Source organism: Drosophila virilis, chromosome 2 (assembly GCF_030788295.1).
Source record: "Drosophila virilis strain 15010-1051.87 chromosome 2, Dvir_AGI_RSII-ME, whole genome shotgun sequence".
NCBI lineage: Eukaryota > Metazoa > Arthropoda > Insecta > Diptera > Drosophilidae > Drosophila > Drosophila virilis.
In genome coordinates, this window is record NC_091544.1 from 28,378,440 (window position 1) to 28,393,333 (window position 14,894).

Below are 14,894 nucleotides of genomic sequence, written 5' to 3' on the forward strand. Positions count from 1 at the left end.
AAAAAAAGTCCTGAAATTTGGAAAAATTATCCGAGAAATAAATGTTTATTAATGTTTGGAAAACATATTAATTATCTTTCTAGGCCTAAATATCAATGTGTAATCAATTCTTGTACTACTCCTAGCTATGTTTTTATAAGATTTCGTAATACTCTCTCGGCATACTCTTCCATAAATGTAAACCACACTTAAACAATACTTTGTTGCTGCTACAGCGCTTCAGCTCTCTCCACAGGTATTAAAAAACGAAAGTTTATTCTTCAGCTTCAACTTGAAACACATTTTTAAATCGAAGCGTGTACATAGTGGAAAGGTGATACCTAAAATTCTGAGCACAAAACGTTTCACGGGCAAGGCCGGGCAATACCCGTTAGTTATGTAATAAAAAAAAAAACACAATTTGAATCAAAAGAAAAATCGATCTTAAATTCCCTAAAACTCTGCAAGTTCTTTATGTAAGCACGATTTAACAATTATGTTGTATATTTCATTTATAACTGCAAATGGAAGCGCCAAATGATGTTCTTCTTCATTTTCGCGAAAGAGGTAACACAATAGAATCTTTTATGATCTTGCCGGGGATGTCTTTGCGTTTGTGCAAACTAGTTTCTGTCACGGTCTCGACTGTCCTGTCCAGTACAAACTGGTTTTTTTCTTTTGTCAGTTGTCGTATCTTATCTGCAAAGGGCTGTTCCTTAACAAAATACCAAAAACGAGGTGCTGTATAAATGTTATAATAATTGAAATATAATGTTATATCATGCGCTAATTGGGGGCTGATAAGTTTATTAAATAAACATTAATTTATTATTTAACTACGTTTATTTATTAATTTACAAAATACTATAAATTATATAATATAGTAATAAGCTTTAATATATATATAATATAATATTATATAATATATTAATATATATATATACATATATGTACTTATACCTAGTACATATGTACACACACACATATATAAGAGTGTGCTTATGTAAATATCCCCCCCACCCGTTGATATCAAGTCATGCGTAAAATGTATTTTAAATACTATAAAAAATACTTCAGGAAAAACTGCTAAAACATGCGAAAATGATCTATAAATTAAAATTTTTACAATCTGTGTGCGATTATACAAGGCAACAACAACAACAACAACAACAAATAAATGCTGCCCAAAAAAGCTTTGAGCTGACGTCAAACGGCAACGCCGACAGCGACAGCGACAGCGACGCCGGCAGCGCCAATTTATTTTACACAATTAAGGGTGTGCGCCGTGTGCGAAAGAGACAGCCCAAAGGCTGAGGGTACGAGAGTTGCGGGGCGAGAGCGAGCGAGAGCGGACATTCAAAGATACATGATGTGTGTGTGTGCATATGTATAAGCATAGGTATGCATATGTATATGCCTATGTAAGACACGGGCGATCACGCACACAAAGACGGAGAGAATGATGTGAAAAAGGCATTACTATGCGCCAATTTAGATTAAAGCAACGAGCGGCCACGCCCCAGCCCCTGCAAGGCCCAGCTAACTGTCAAGCACAAAAAAAAAACAACAAAAAAAAACCAACAGCAAATAGGATGGCTTGCCTTGTGATCTGTGCTCAACTGGCAGCTACCCTGTAGTCTACCTTAGCCCTACAAATCGGGGCACAGAGGATGAGTATCCTTATCGCTTATATCCCTAAGCTTCCAATATCGCTCAGGTGTACTGTAGAAAGCCTAGATAAGAAATTGCAGGCTTAAATTCCATTTAGTTTCCACCAAAAACATTATACTATATTATTATAACCCTAAAACCCCGCTTTGCGCCATTACAGGGTATTAAAAATATATACACAATGAATAAAATTTGTTACCCGCTTTTAAAATAATAAAAGCGAAGAACGCTTCGCAGAGCACAGAGCGCTGTCATTGTTGTTACCATTTCCATATTTATTTAGTTATATATTTATGCAACATTTATTATTATTTTATGCACAAATACATACATATATATATATATATATATATATGTATATATTTTTAATATTTTGTGGAAGAACAGCCAAAACATTGCCAGGTATTTTGTTCGCGCCAACTGTGCAAATATTATCTGTGTGTGTGTGTGTGTGTGGGCATAAGAGAAAATTACCCTATCTCTCTCCCTCTCTCAACGTATGCGCCCGCCCAGCAGTCACAGGCCCTGGGCCCAGGCACACAAACACACACACACACTTAAGCATGCATATCGTTGGTTTCATGTGTGTGTGTGTGTGTCGATCATTCGCACAGATCCGATCCACTGGCAAAATACCAGCAGAAATTGGGATCTATGTCAGTTCACAGCTACCCGAGCGGGCACCCAGCCACCCACCCTACCGCACACCTTGTGCTGCTTGCGTACTTTAGCAGCAAGTGTTTGTGTGTGTGTGTGTGTGTGTGTGTGTGTGTATGTGTGTGTGTGTGCCCATTACGACTGATTTCGTCTAGCTTGTTGTTGTTGTTGTTGTTGCTCGTTCCCTTTGTAAAGGCGCAAATCATTTGTTTAGCTTGTTTTATACCCTAACAGAGGGTAGCATAATTTTAGCACAAACTGAGTAACACTTTAAAGAACCATAAATTATAAAGCTTTATACTCTTGTTCCGTATAAAAAGTCGCATCGATTTAGCAAAGAGTTTTCAGCTAACCTGATATGCTGGATATCAACTTAGAGAGAGACTTAGAGCTAATACCAGGCTAATATTATATTGGATATTCTATTATTTATTGTATTATTCAATTTCATCTAACCAATATATCTAATATATCACTCAGACTTGGAGCTAATACTACGATAATATCGTATAATATATATCGTTTTATTCCATTTCATTTAAGGGTATTCAAACTTTGTCTCTCGTAAAATAACTGCTCTTGTTTTCTTTTTGCTCTCGCAGCTTATAAATAAATTTGTTGGCAATAACAAATGAAAAGTTTAATATGATTTTCATATGTAGCCTTTGGATTGGCCGTGTTGTTCCTGTTGCCAGTTTGTCGGACCGTTTGCCAACTGGCGACGGCCCGAAAGTATTTGCAAACAAATTCAAAAAATAAAAAAAAAAAATACATAAATTCATCTCGTGCTCGCATATATTTAGACGCATATTAATAAATGCCCGCTACCAAAAACTTAACTATTTATACATCGCACCATGTGCGGCATGCGGCATGCGGCATGCGGCAAGCGGCATGTGGCAAGATTAAGTAATAATCAAATAAAAACAAAATTGTTAAACATCATGAAACTCTTAACTGTTTATGCACTTTGCTTCTTTTATATGCCAATCTAGCCTCTAATCTATACGAAATAACATGCTAAGCTTATCAGGCCCGAAATGTTTAGTACTTAACGGCAATTCATGATGTTGGTTCTTTCCCTCTTAAAGATATTTTGGTGCGAATGCGTCTAAGATATGTGCGATATAAATCTATCATATTTTATTTTACTGGCAGTATGTAGAACAAGTTAGCTTTCAAATCACCTGTTTTTATACCCTTCTAGAGTATACTCCAAGTTTGTCATATTATGAAGGAGATATCTCCGACCCCATAAAAACGACTTAAATATTTAAACTTTCGGATATCTTTAGTCTACTATTTAAACTTAATCGTTCTATAAATTTGTATAATTATTGCATGGCACCTTGCTATGATTAATATATAATATATGCTCATTTTAATCAGAGGGTTTATAAATAATTATTTGGAAATAGAAATTCGGAATGAATATATAACCTCAATAAAAAAAGTATAAGTAATATGTAAGATTCCTATCAAGTCGCTGAAATTTCAGATTACTGAGGCTGTGAAAGGATTTATAGTTAAAATTATATAAAAAGCACAATATATATGTACAATGGTCGGAAATGTCTGATAAGTTGGCCTTTTCGTCCTGAACCACGTGCATCCCATGCACAAACGTCAGTTAACTGCGGCTGTTAAATGCGGCTGTTAGCTGCAATTTATTTGACAGACTGTTCTTTTTTTCACCTTAGGCGTTTCCTGCCGCACACCTAATTGCGATCGTTGATTTTCATCTCATTCGTTTGCATGAATTAGGGCCACATGTTGGCGATTCACGATCCAGCAACAACAACAACAACAAAGCGCACTCAGCGCTGCGGCTGCTGCCCACGCAATGCGCGCGCGAAAAATTTACGCGATTTGTCAGCCCGTCGAAAAATTGTTTTTTGTGTTTTTTTTTACTCATTTTTTTTTTTTTTTGCCTATTTATTGTGTGCTTACATTTCGCTTGTTGGTTCTTTGAAATGCTTGAGGTTGCTTTCGGCAGGGTTTAAGTGGACCTACACACACACACACACACACGCATACACACTGTTTGTTTTTGATACTCTGTTTGTACATTGAAAATGAGTTTTCACGTTCGAATATTTAAAAGCAAACACTCTGCAAATTCAATTTTCTGTTTATTTATTCGTCAGCGAAACAATGTTAATTTAATAATATTATATTCCTATCATAATTTCCAGACATTTTTGTTTGTTATATTTATTGAAATTTTATAAGCGAATGTCCTCAAACGTCACAACAGTTGACAATATAAATAATTCTTCCTTCAATACCTAAACGACAAAGCAGGTGGCATCCCCCTGCAAAAAATTGTCTCAGCCAAAGGGCTAGTCGGTCTTGATATTATTATTACTATAACTTTAGGCATTGGAATTATGATCGTGTGTGAAAAGTTAAAACGGCCATGCCCACATTTGCTTACACAACTCTAGATCTGCCTCAATGCAAGAAGCTGCAAATTTTACAGTCTGATTTTACAGATGATCTTTTGTATAGATTAAGTTGGAGCTGCTGTAACAACTAGTTCCATTAGCCAAAAGCTGCTTTTACACTGTAAACAGTGTATTGCGCAGTCGAGGGAGGCCGATTGCAATGTTTTTACTTGTTCATATTGTGTACTTATTGCTGTTGCTGATGTTGTTATTTTTGTTGTTGTTGTTGTTGCTGCTTGTAGACAATTTCTAAGTGTGCTCAAATTTAGGTCAGCTCTTCTACGCATTGACGCGGACGCGGACGCTGACGCTGCTGGCTGTCAGAGTGTCATTGTAATTGCAAATATCGCAGCCAAACAGCGACACTCGCTCAGTCGGCGACTCGCCAAAAAAAAAAAAAACAAAATGGAAGGAAAACAACAACAAATATCACTCATACGCCAGAGTGTGCATTCGCGCTGCCCACGCGCTGCTTAAGGCGAAAACAAAAAGAACAAGAAAAGAAAAGCCAAACGCAAATTGTCATCATTTTCATTTCGGGGGCCACAAAGAGCCTGCTGCAAAACTATAAATGAAAATTAGCGCATTTAATTGCCCAAAATGTGTCTGCCAAGCGGCCAACAGCAACAGACGCAGCACGACTCTTACCAAATGCAGCAACAGCAACAATAACAACAGCAACAACAACAACAACACTTGCAACGTCTGCAACAAGGCGCTTGACGTAATTGCCCAGACAAGTTTTCTGCCTTGCACTTTTCGCCTTGCATTGCGCTTTTTTGACAGACCCAAACGTGAAGGCGTCTCTTAACAGCATACGAATTTATTTGATATTCTTGCAGATATATATGTATACATATATATATTTGTATATACATACACATTAGATTTACCAATGCATGTATTAAATATTATTAATGGGCTTGACTTGCATTTATTTTTACTCATGCGGGAGTCTGTTAAAATAATTTTATCATTATCAATATTATTATTATTATTATTATTATTATTATTATTATTATTATTGTTATTATTATTAATATTATTATTTTTATTATTATAATTATTATTATTAATATTATTATTATTATTATTATTATCACTATTATTATTATTATTTTTGTCATTATCATTATTATTTTTATTATTATTATTTTTCTTATTATTATTAATTTCATTATTATTACTATTTATTAGTATTATATGTACTAACTTTAACATCCGGGTCTAATATATATATATATATATATATTATTAGATTCTAAGCTTATCCATCTTTGTGTTTAGCTCCGCAGTCACTTTTCAAATGTTATTATTCCCAAGTTCATATCTACTTGTTAACTACAGGGTATATCTAACCTGTGCATGCTCTTCAAATTAAATTAATGCAATTTGCAATTGATTTTCACGAGGATTGACATTTATTTTGTGTGCTTTGGTGACAGCGTGTTAATTAATTTGCACTGCGTTGCACGTGACGTATGCGCAATATTTGCTAGAAAACATTGTGCATACGCCTAGTTGCTGCGACATAAACAACGCGTTGATGTTGCCAAAGCTAAGCATTTAGCAGCTCATAAAGGCCGCTTCTGCTTCTGTAAACCCTTTCGCACAGCCCTTACTTCGCCCTAATTAATGCTAATTCGGTATTGGCAACGTTTGCTTTATTTTTGTTTTTTTTTTTGTTTAGCTCCCAATTAACATTGCGTTAATGGCCAAACACAATATTTGCCACTGACAACACACACACACACACACACACACACATTCACACGCGCAGTGCTTGACAGCTGGAGAGCTGCTTAAGATCGCATTCGGTAGAGTCGAGTTGGTCGCCAAGTGCCTGACAAACGCTGACAAGCTGCCAAAAGGGAGTCTCGACTCGCGAGCTGCGAACCGCAGCCTCATTTGTTGTAAAGATTCATTCAAAATTTTGTTTCTTCCATGTGTTGTTCTTGTTGTTGTTGTTGTTTTGGGGCAGCCCACGGCGAAATTCACAAACAGCAAACGACTATCGAGCATCGAACAAATCGACCATCGCTGCCTTTTCAAGTGCTAACAAGTTGTTGTGGCCACGCCTCCCCACCCGTGCCCCCTTTTGCCGAAATGTGTAAGCCGCAAACTGAAAGCGGCAACAAGTTCCTACTCTGTATGTTGCCAGATTATGGCATTTGGCACCCACAACGACAACAATAACTGGGCGACCTAACTGTAATAATTACATAGAGCTGTTACCCCCGCTCGGTCCCCTCCAGGCGCGCTTTGGCAATTGGCTAAAGTGAGTCACAGGGCATGAGGCTTACCATTGGACACATATTTGGTGCGTGCTGCGGCCAATGAGAGGCAGCCTTTCATGAGGGTCCCATTCCCAGGCCCCGTGCATGACATCATCAGCGAAAAGCCCACAATTTGGTCGCAAAACCAGGCAACGTTTTATGGCCAATTGGATGGCTTATAAATATACATACTAACTGGTTTATGTCGGCATTGCCCGGTCTGAGCATTTTCCATCTAATTTAAAAAACAGTTTTTGACTATTTTCTCCTGATTTACCAAAAATTGTAAAACTGTAATCACTGAATTTCCCCATAGGTCTTCTTTCTTTTTCCCCCGATTTTCCATATCAGAAGTTGGATTTTCAAAAAGTGTTTCTACGCAGATCTTTGAATATGAATTGAAAATCGATCGATGACTTAGCTCAGGCTCATTAATTTTCCACACTATAATTTATCAAAAGAAAGTTGTAAGAAACGTATTTTTTACATTGCAAATGAGTTTTCTATCCCTTCTAAATTAATGTGAACAATTCGACTGGCTAACTGCTGCGGCTTAGAGTCTTCGTTTCTCATCAGTCAGTCAATCGATCAGTCAGCTTTATTTACAGAGATGTACATCTAATATAGTCGCCCAGTGCAGCGTGAACGAAGTGCAGTTGTCGCACTTTTACACAATTTCGCACTTTGCAGTCGTTTATTTGATTGTTTTTTATTCGTTTATTCAAACGCCCACACGACGCTCGACACAGTTTTGCGCCTGTTGCCGGCGATTTGGCGCTGCTTTAATTCAGCCCATTCAGCCTCATTTTGAACCCCCTCCGGTCACTACTACCCCCTTCCGACTGTTAGGCGCTCTGTAAACAGTTGCGTGTGGGCGTTCTATTCCTGGCGCACGCACTGCAGAGCGCAGCGCAATTAACACATTTGTATCTGACAAATGCAATCTGTGCGCTCGTATCTTAAACCGTTCACTTGCACTTTTTCGAGATACTTTTTTTTGCTGTCTAATAATGTGCATTGTGCGCCCGTAAATAAATGTGAGACAATTTAAATTATTAAGTGCTAAAAGCAAATAAATTTAAATAAATAGGAAAAAAATAAAATGCCGTTGTGGTTTGTGCTATAAATTTGTCAGGACATATTACGTATATATTTATGATTAAACGGCATCTGCAAACTCGAGTCAATATAGCTATGCCCCAACTGTTCCCCTTGCTAAAGCTATCCTAAGGAAACTAGGCAGAGATCCTACTCTTGTTTCGTGTTTCTTTGTAAAAAAAAAAAAACAAACTAAAACATTGCTTAAAAACACGTGTAACAAAGAACCGACACTACAACTGAAACATCTGGAAAATAAATTATTTTGCCTGCAACGGAAAGACGAACCTTCGCTAAGTTTAAGGACGACAGTTTTAAAGCTGGGAGACTAGTTCTCGTAGAAACATACAGACGGACATGGCTATACCAACTCGGCTGATCCTTAATATACATCCTTTACGGAATTGGAAATGTCTCCTTCTATGCGTTAAACGAATTATAACATCTTCTACAAGGGTATGAAAATGAGAGAGTCCAGACTTGAACCAAAGCCTGGGCGCAGGCAGACTATAGAAGCTAGAGACTTGGAATTCGGCAGGTGGATTCATTTAGGGTATACACAGATTCTGAATATTTACCATTTTATTAAACTAGATTCGCAAGGTTCAAGCCAGCGAAACTATTTGCTGGAGTTGCGCCTGCTGCAAAGTCGATCAAAATAGGATCCCAACATAAACAATTGCATTGAGATCAGTTTATTATATCTTTGCCTGCCTGCAGTCCGTCTGCATATGTCTGACCCACATATTCTGGTGCTCGGTCAGCTTCACCCAATGACCTTTTGGCATTTGACCTTGCTAGCAAAGCTAGCCAAACCCCTAGCCCAAAGTCAAAAGCATTTTGTGTAGATGCTTAATCAATCATGGCTAGCCAAGTATCTGTATCTATGTCTGTGTGTGTGTGTGTATTTGTATATCTTTATATTTGTATCTGTAACTGCTGACCTTCATCTTTTACAATTTACTGCGGGATTGATGCTGGGGCCAAACCTATTGCTACTCGGTTTATTCAAATGATTTGTTGTTGTTGCTGTTGCCTTTCGGCTGATTCATTTGCCAGTTTTGAGGCATTTTGCACATTTGACCATTGAGCCAAGGTGAACTTCAAACGTTAATCTTGATCTCGTTTACCTTCTGCATAGATCTATGTATGTCTGCGTCTGTGTGTGTGTGTGTGTGTGTGTGTATCTGTGTGCGCGCATTAATAAATATTATATTTATGTATTTTCTGTTATCTCATTTGGCGCATCTTTTGGCAATTCGCAGTTGATTTGCGCCGTTGCTTTCAATGTTGAAGGGCAAATTGTGAAACACACAAAACTTTATGATCTATTTGTTGTGCGTGTGCGTTAGTGTGTGAGCGTGTATAGCTGATTGATTGATTTGCTTAGCGGCCCTCGTGTGGGCGCATGGATTGTTGTAACGCTCACGCGTGTTTTCACGGTGCGGTCATTCAACTTAACGGTAAATTTACAGCGCAGACATGAAAAAACAACAACAACAACATTAATAACAGGTAAAGCAACAACAACAACAACAGCAGCTGCTGCTGCTGCTGCCAGCGACAAACGCGCAAAACCTACGCCAACATGTAAAGTTCTAATGCCAAAGATAAACAAAGGCAAAAATTCAAAATGAGCAAAGAGAAACAACAACAACAACAACAACAACAACGACAACTACAACAACAGCTACAGCAAATATCAACAAACTACTTTGTATATATAATTATTATCGGCTCCGTCCGGCACACAGCTCGGCATTTCAAGTGCTCGTGTATCTCTCAGATACACTTTGGCTCTGGCAAACTCAACGCACCACCCATTACCCCCACCATCACCCGCCACCCGCCGCCCATTGGCCAGGCCATGCCCTGTTTGCGTCACCAATTTAGAACGTGTAAATTGAAAAACTATTTTGCTGTTACAGCAGCGTCCGCTGCCGGCGCCGCTGCTGCGCACGATAAGGCGCAGCTAACTAAAAGTTGAAGGCCATTGCTGATACGCCGCGTGGGCCGCGTATGTTGGCAATTGTATAGGTATCTATGCGTGTATGTGTGTGCTGTTAGCATTGATTATCTAAGTACACACACACACACACACAGATATTGTACATACATATGTATGACAGGCACGTGACAATAGGCTTCTTTCTGCCCATCTACATCTCTATTTGTATCTGCATTAGAGATTGTTGCGTGATTAAAGTTTAGCGGGCACAACGCGAAATGAATTATTATTTATTTATTTAATTCCTGCAAACATTCGGATTCCGTATTATTGTACAGATACAGCATTCAAAGCTGTTTCCTGATTGTAAATTGGTTGAAAAAATGTTTGAAATTTGTTCTCTAATTAGTTAGCAAATGTGAGTTCTGTAATTAGAGAGCTGCCCGCACATGGTTATCCTACAAATACTGTTTCTTAGCCTTGAAGTTATATATAACATCTGCATCTTAATCTTAAAACCCCAAATGCTCCCTCTGAGTCCCGCATCTCCAATATGAGGGTAACAAGCTTCAATTTAATTTACTCACGGAAAAGTAGTCTGAAATCCATCGAATGATAACTAGTTAAAATTCATAATGTGTGTTTAGGCCTACCAGGACTTCATGTAATAGCCGTTAAACATAACGGACTGCAATTAAAGCTGCAATGTAAATAACATATAACATAGTGCAATAACAGCTGTTAAGTGCATAATGTAACAGTAATAAAACATTATAGATCTCAATTACAGCTGTTCAGACCAACATTTAAATGTTAAAACATAATGAGTGCAATTACGGCTCTTTTATGCAACATGTACATGGCAGCAAAACATAACAGAGAGCAATAACAGCTGTTAATTGAACCATGTAAATGTTAATGAAATGTAACAGAGTTCAAACACAGCTGTTATGTGCAAAATGTACTTGTAAATAAAACAAAGCAGAATTAAACCAAAATTGTTAATGTAATAAAACATAACAGAGTGCACTAACAGCGCTTCGATGCAACTGAAATTCTTACAAAACGTAACAGAGAGTAAAATGCCATGTTTATTGAAGCTCATGAAAAGAGCGCAACAAATAATGCGATGCTTACAGCCATTGATTAAAAGGGTATACCCAACGCTCAATAGCTCGCCCCATTATAACATGATTACTCGAAGAGCTTGTCAGATGATACGGATCTGTTACAGTATCGCTGGCAAAGCAAACAGCGAACGGATAATGCGGACATATTTAACATATTGCGCAATTTGCTGATCGTTTATTCAGGCAATTCTATGTGCTCTTTTGGTTTTATTTTGTTTTTGTTCGCTTCTGTTTGTATTCTCAAGTGTTTTTTTTTTTTGCTGTTCGCTTCTCCCTTTGCCGCTGATAAGCACACACACACACGCGCGGAATATACATTTCAACAATTTGACGTAAGCAGCTGAAAGTAAAAGTTTGCTACTGCCATTGCACCCATTAATTAAACAGAACAACAGGGGCCGGCAGGTGGGGGCAGAAGGAGTGAGAGGTGGGGGGGCAAATTGTGTTTGCATTCGCAGCAACATTTGCATTAAAAGTGCAAGTGAAAATGAGAACTGCAATCGCAAATTACTTGCAAACTACCGCAAACAGCGATTCGCCAACTGCAAATCGCGTCAATGAAAATGAAAATGAAATTTTGCTGAATACGTTGCGGGTTTTTATTTTATTTTATTTATTTTTTGTTAACCCCGCTGGCGCCGGCGCAATAAATCAGTTTTTTATCTCTGTTGTTTTTATTAATTTTATATTTTGTGCTAATTATACATTTATGTACTTATTTTTTTTTCGTTCCTGAAATATAAATTCTTTCACTCACAACTGTCAAAGTGATTTATGTTGGAATATCTAACTAATTCCATTGAATATGTTTCAATTAAATTATGTTTCCCAATATATATATACGCTTGTGAAGGGTATTTTAAGTAAGTAAAGAAATTTGCAATGCATAGAAGAAGACGTCAGCCGAGAGGATATAGCCGTCTTTCTGTGGCATGCAGTATATATGTCGGAACCGGGCGGATTGGAGGACTATATCATATAGCTGCCAGAGTAACGATCGGTCGAAAACTAGTTTCTTCTATCGTCTATCAAACTCTGCATCTATCTATAAGCTTCACTGTGCTCCCTACATATATACATGTAAAACCTTATGTAAATTTGATCACTATATCATAAACCTGCCAAAGATTAAGTCGGTCGAATAGTAGTTTCTCATACAGATAAACATTTTGTTTTCCAATATATTTTCATCAAACTCAACATTCACGAGCTTCCCTCTCACTAACACTATCACGATCCACATTTGAGCACAAGGCAAAGGTTTACAAAGGGCATTAAAAGTTCGGTGTGCCGTAGATATTTTTACTTTCTCGTTTTTAGTATAATTAAAAAAACTGATATATATATAGGGAAATGAGTGTTAGTTGTCATTTAAATCGAACGAAAAGTGCTCTTAAAATATGATCAATCTATATGGAATATATAAATATGTATGTATTATGATTAGACTTTATTTGATGCCCAGTCTCAATTGACATTATTTTCCGCTTATTGCCTAGCATGTGTACATATGTATGTACCCCAAAGTTTTCATATGCCACGTGCTAATAAATATTTATTTGATTTATTAGGAGAAACCCTAAATGATAAAAGGAATATTTGTAAAAAATGTTTATAAATAAACACATTCAATTTAATAATCATCTCGTATAAAATTCAGTTTAAATGTAAACAGGCTATAATATGATGTTTACTACAGATAAACGAAACATGATTGTGACTAAATACCCTGTAAAAAGGCAGTTAATAGGTATGCACAGCATGCAAAATGAATGCACAATAAATATTGCATGGCGAAATGTGTGGAATGTATAATCAAAATGTATTTTCCATACATATATGTATTTGCATAACATACATACATATACATTTACATATGTACATATATGAAAATCAAATTGTAAAAGCAAATGAAAGCCGCGTGATCGTCCGCCCCTGCAAAATTGGAACGTTTACAGGAACAAAACAAAAAAAAAATGAGTAAAATAAATAAATAACTGCGAACAAAATTAACAGCAAAAGTTTTCTCAGTTGAAAGCGAAAGTTCTCTGCGAGAGATAGTTTAATGCCCGTCGTATATACATATATGTACACATGTATGTACGTATGTTTATTGTCTGTGCTATTAAATTTTAGAAGCCACACAAACACTGCGAGAGGAAAATAATAATAGTAAAAAAAAAAAAAAAACAATTCATTGTGGGCGTCGCAGTCGGCGCCGCAAATAAAAAAGCGCTTACGACAGCGCCGGGCCCCATCGCACACACACACACACACACACACGCACACGAGTGTGTAGCTGTAATCGTTATTATTGTTATTGTTACTCTTCACACGCATGTATATAGATGTGCACACACACACACACACACACGCGATGTTCTCGCGAATGTCCAACTCAGTCGCACACATTCATTGTGCGCTATAGCGCTCGCTCGCTCACACACATTTGCGAAAAAGTTCTTTGACGTTTTGTTTATTTATTTTGTTAAGCTGCGCGCGTCGCCAGCAACAGCGACAGCAGCAGCAGCAACAACAACCCCATTAATATATTTCTCTTACTTAAAAGCTTTCGGTCAGACTCTCTTTCATGTGGACGCGCTCTCTTGCTGGCTTTGCATTTCTTAACATTTTGTTGCTATTGTATTTGAAAAGCAAAAGTACTTCTTATCAATTGCTTAGCGCCCCGTCCCTCTGTCTTCCACTCTTCTGTTGCCGTTCGCTGCATTAGAACTTTGCCCAAAAGCAGTTAAGATTAGCGCGAGCTGTAAAAAAGTACTTATGCATACATATGCACACATGTATGTATGTATGCGCGACTTACATATACTAAAGTGTGGTTAGCGCGAGGGCAGCCATTAAATTATTGAGCTAGCACATACACATATAAATATGTACGTATGTATGTGTGCAGCTGTACATTAATTAGCATTAGCTTATCTGTGCCATTACATTTGGCCGCAAAACATAAGCCTATGTACTTAACCCCTAGTCGTTTACAGCCACGTTCTCATGGCCATTTGTGCGAGCAATTAACAGTTAGCCAGCAGTCAAAACATGGCGGCAACTAACGGCAATTAACACGCCACACACCAATGCACCACCCACCCGCCCGTAAAGGCAAACACACGCCGCGTATCGAGAGTGAGATAGCAAATGGCACACGCCTAGCGCCTGTTATCGGCTAACGGAAATGCAATTAATAATGTTGGCCCAGCAAGCGTATCCGGGCCAAGCGCAGGCATCCGCCCAATTGCAATAAAAAATTCATGTTTGATGACAAATTACAGTTTGTTTATGGTAGGTAGCACAGGTAATTTATCGATGTGCTGTGATAACGATAACAAGCCAAATGCCAAAATGGGAAAGGAACTACTTTCGCTTCCGACCTGCAAACTGATAATAGCTGTTAAAGATAAAAAAATATGCGACGGAAACTAAATTATAAATTTAGAACAGTGCTAAATCTAGTAATGGGAACAAAGTCCTATTTTCGATCACACTCGATAAGACAACATAAATTGTACAGACGTTTGTCTATTTGTTTAAGTGCAAAATTCTCAAATGTTGGCAATTATTGCTACGGTAAATATAACGGAAAATAATAGACATGTTGTGTGTGTTAAATAGAAAAACACCTGTCACAGACAATACCAAAAAATATACGAAATTAACATAAACATTTCCC

At 37.6% G+C, this 14,894-nt stretch overlaps 1 protein-coding gene across 4 annotated transcripts in view; it reads left to right on the plus strand.

Moving 5' to 3' along the window:
- The window catches only part of LOC6632808 (sex determination protein fruitless), an 85,093-nt gene that overhangs the window by 48,881 nt on the left and 21,318 nt on the right, over nucleotides 1-14,894 (plus strand). The gene's annotated exons all lie outside the window — the stretch shown is intronic.